At 43.6% G+C, this 4764-nt stretch overlaps 1 pseudogene; it reads right to left on the reverse strand.

Moving 5' to 3' along the window:
* Positions 1-1325: 1325 nt before the first annotated feature.
* On the reverse strand, positions 1326-4507 carry LOC148091773 (glycine cleavage system H protein, mitochondrial pseudogene; annotated as a pseudogene).
* Between the last annotated feature and the right edge of the window lie 257 nt (positions 4508-4764).

The raw sequence follows: 4764 nt of genomic DNA on the forward strand, positions 1-4764 counted from the left end.
TTTTCCAGGTGCCCTCAGACTGTGTATTGGGCTTTATGACCTTAAAAAAAAAAAGTCATTGCCATGTTCTAAAAAGGATTTAAAGTGTCACACAGAGATGAGATGCTATAATAGAATGAGGTATAAGTGGAATTAAAAACAGAATACTTAAAGAACTTGTGCCAAAGGGAGAACAAGGGTCATAGTAACCTGAAGGCAAGAGATACCGCTAAGTAGAATGAATACTGCTAACTCATTATAGATTTGCTAGAGGGGAGCCACACACAGGGGTGGGCAAAAGTAGGTTTATAGTTGTGCATATGGAAAAATACATGCAGGTTATGATTATTCTAATAGCTTTATTAACTCAAAAGAATGTCACATGGCACAGTACACTTAGCTACAATCATGTAAGTGCTTAAATTGCCGGCCTTCATTATTTATACATGTTTGATTGAGGTCTACTTGCTATACTCAAGCACACATGGCACAGAGTTCTTTATTGACATCAGTTTATTTTCCTTTTTTTTTAAATGAAGAGGTCGAATGTTTTATTATTAAAGTTTTTTGTTTCCTACAAGGCTACTGCTTCACTGTATAAGAATAGCACCAGCAAACTCAATATATTGCAAAATAAAGGTAGTATCGTTCGTCATCTGACACTGTAATAACTAACAAAAACTTCTCCACTGCCAGTTCTTTTCAATGGAATGGTCATTAAGTATTGTGACCCAAATCTAGAGACTGATATAAGCAAGATACGGTATTACATAAGGCTTAAGATAACAATGTTATCCTTGAAATACCTAATTTTTATAACTATATTTTGCCACAGATAATTTCAGTAATTCTGAATATTATAACTGTAGTCTAGCCTCAAAATCATAGGGTGTTGTGAAAAAGATGCGTATTGTGTTTATCTGCAATCATTAAAAGTTAAGGGGTATTTCCTTCCATTGTTGCAGTTTCTTTTTCCATTGGTATTACTAAAAGTTGCTATTCTAAATCTTCTATCTAGCCCTGATGGTGTGGCTCAGTGTTAGAGTGTCGGCCCACACACCAAAGGGTCTTGGGTTCAGTTCCTGGTCAAGGGCACTTACTTGGGTTGCAGGTTCGTTCCCTTGCGCAGGAGGCAACCAGTTGATGTGTTTCTCTCATATCGATGTTTCTTTCTGTCTCTCTTTCTCTCCCCTCCCTCTTTCCCTTCCACACACTCTAAAAAAATCAATGGAAAAAATATCCTCGGGTAAGGATTACCAAGCAAAATAACCTTCTATCCACCGCTAATTTAAGACAATTATGCTAGATCAAGTTTTTTCATACTTTATTTAGGGTGTTTCCATTTTTCACTCCTCAATAGATTTTATGTATTTCTCATACGCTTCTTGACCCATTGGTTCATCTAGTTCTGAGGGGTTACTCAGTGTCATCTTGATCAGCCAACCATCTTCATAACAAGATTTGTTGACAAGTCCTGGATTTTCTACAAGAGCTTCATTAATTTCAGTTACTTCTCCTGACAGAGGAGAACAGAGTTCACTAGCAGCTTTCACACTTTCCAAAGCACCAAACTCGTCTTATTTGTTCAATTTTGTCCCAACTTCAGGCAGACTACAATAAATAACATCTCCCAGAGTTTCCTGTGCAAAATTGCTGATTCCCACTATCCCAATACCATTTTGTGTGAGTTTACACACTGAGATCAGACTGGGGCGGGCATGCAATGTTCAGATAACACCTGCCCTCAGGTGTCAGGGCCTCGGTGGGCAAGGTGAGGCCGGCGCCCACATGGTGTGCAGGATGCAGGCCCCAGCCAGCATGCTCAGTGCCCCCCGGAGCACTGTGTTCACAGGAGTGCTATTCTCATCAATTTCCTGCCTTGTCCTCCAATGCAGTGAGTCATATTGTGGTAGGCATTGTTATCCCACTTAAAAGAGGGCAATGGGATCATTACCACAGGCCTGTGATTAAAGAGCAGCAAGTCATTGCTGGGACTGAGACCCAAGAGGCATTTCTATTGGACCTATCTTCATAGAATCTTTGTTTTATGGTTTTTTTTTTTTTTTCTTTATGACTGTCTGAGATTAATATTAACCCAATTTCATATATGTCAGTTGGATGGAGCTGGGCTTGGTAGAAAGAGAAATTGGATTTGTCTTGGGTCTTCGAAACCTTCCAAGTGCTTGGGTGGTTCCTATTGATTGGGGGGTTTTCTCGGGCCTTGCAATCTCCTATGCCTAGATTTGAGTTATCCTTGGACCTATATTCTGTCCTGGTTTCATATGCTCCATCATGTGTGTTCTGAGTCTGAGCCCTCTTTCCTAGGATCTGGTTTCTGTCATCTTGCAGGGGACATAGAAATTCGAGCCAAACTTGGAGTGGATTTCATTTATTCAACAGTCTGCTCAGTGCCAGTGACTGTCATATGTACCAAAGATGGTATAAAAAGGGTGCGTGTGGGAAGAAAATCCTTCTGAGTAGGCATTTTGCCTGAGTAGCTGTGTATACACATATCTTTCTCTGTGGTAACTTCATTCCAATCTTCTCATGGTGCAAAGATAAAAGCCACCCCCAAAGGCAGTTCTGATCCATAGTGGGATGTTTCTTCTTGGGCTCATGTGCATCCTTTGATTATAAAGGAAATTTCAGGTCTCTGGGAGTCCAGACCCAGTATGTGAACCAGCTGGCCCTGAAGGCAGGACAACTTACTCTCACTGGTAGGTGATGTAGATACTGGGGGAACCCCACTGGAGCCTCCAGCTGATGGACCTCCCCTACTTGCTCTGTCTGGGGGCCTGGGCGCCTATGGGGAGGGTTTCTTCTTGCCCCTGGTGCCTTTGTTTCTTGTCCACAAAGTAGGCGGCTCCCTCATTAATGGAATGAAGGTGGAGGCAGTGAAAGTGGTTTTTATAAAAGATGACCTCATTGAGGGTTTGCTTCTCTCAGGGTGATCTGGTATTTGCACTCTTTGTGAGGACAGTGGGTAGTCTGAACGGAGATGTTTCAATCCTGGCATGACTGGTATGGCTTTTGGATATTGGTGGGGGTGTGGTGACTGGAGTCGCTGGGTTCTAAGAGCCACCCTCCATTTCAGAGCACCCCCTGCTCTGTTTTGGCTCAAGTACTTAGCAGTGACATTTTGTGAAGACTCTCCCAGTTGTAATAGCAGTTAGACAGATATGAGCAGAGCAAGGACGATGGGCCAGGAACAGAAGGTCATCAGGGCAGAAAACCCACATGCCTAGCAACAGGCAAAACTGGGAAAACAAGGACCTCATCCCCAGGGTGATCTTTCTCCCCCTAGCATATGGCTGGTCATGCAGTTTAAACCCCCTGACCTTTCATATCGCTGGTCATGTGGTTCTGATGTTCCCCTGACCTTTCCTCCCTTGGCATATTGCTAGTCATGTGGTTTTAGACCCCCTTAGAGGAGGAATAAGGGGTCAGAGAATAGATTCATATGACACCCTTACAATCCCTTGCACGACCACCCCCCTAAGCTTTGGGCCCTCAGGACAATGAAGTTCTGACCTGCATCAAATAATCTTGGGAACAAAGCCTCAGGTCTGTTGACCACAGAAACAGAGTTTTGGTCAAATTAGAGATGACATTTAGACCTCAGTTGTGTTTTAGCTCCAGACCCAGAAAAGTAGCAACACCAGATGGAGTGACACCGTGGCTGACGTCAGGATCAGATGCAATGACAAATGACTCCTACCCTAGCACCAACCAATGAGTGGAAACCACAGCCCTGAAAGGACACACCTGGAAAGCTGATAAATATACTATTGAGATCCTCCCCTGAGACCTCCCCTTAAATTCCTGCCTTTAGAAAACAGATAAAACCCCTCAGGATAAAGGAAGCCAGCATGGGCTCCCACTGGAGCACACCCACATCTTTCTTCCTCCTTTGTTAGTCATTGTATCTCTGCTCACTCTCTCTTCTAAGTGCTAAGGGTCCCAGTGATGCTTGCAAATGGGAGCAGTGGGCAGCAGTAGCTTGTCCTGGGCTAACCCTCCGAACCTGTCTCTAAGGTCCCCTTTTCTCTGACATTCAAGTGAGCTAGCAGCAGCCCTGTCTTGGTTACTTCTGTTCCTGTTCACTTCTTTCCTATAATATTTCTAGAGGGCCAAAGCAGAGCGCCGCCTAGGCTCTGTTCTGTTGCTTGTTCTATCCTAAGCCCTTCCTTGTTTCACTGTCCCCAGCTTTCATAAACATATTCTCAAAATCACTTGGATGTATGTTACTAAATCTTTCCTGCACGAAGTCACGAACCCACACACTATGGGCTGGTCCAAAGCAGTGGGCCTGGGCCTTTTCTGGTGACACCAGGAATTGGTCTCTTGAATGGAGCTATTCTACTTGTCTTCATCATGCTCTTGAAATTGATGGTGCCCTTTGTCCTGACACATCCCAAACTGGTATCCCATATAGTTAAGCCTTGACTTACCTTGTGTTTTGTGCTCCAAAAGGGCTGTACCTATAGGTTGGAGGACAGAGATCTGCAGGTCTTGCTAAGAGGACCATTCTCACTAGAGATTGTAGAGTTGGAGGTCTTAGCCCTAGATCTCTTTGGCACAATACTAGGTCATTAAAGGGGCTCCTCTTGTTGCTTCTTATTTAATAACTTTCAGTCTTCATTATTGGTGCAAAAATCTATGGTGGGCACGCTGATACTGGGAAATCAGATGGTAATTACCATAGCCTCTTCAACATAAGTCAGTTACCACAGCCCCCCCTACACCCGTTTTAAGTTTTCCCTCCTCTTCATTTGCAAATACATG

This window comes from Miniopterus natalensis, chromosome 12 (assembly GCF_054644295.1).
Source record: "Miniopterus natalensis isolate mMinNat1 chromosome 12, mMinNat1.hap1, whole genome shotgun sequence".
Taxonomy (NCBI): Eukaryota; Metazoa; Chordata; class Mammalia; order Chiroptera; family Miniopteridae; genus Miniopterus; species Miniopterus natalensis.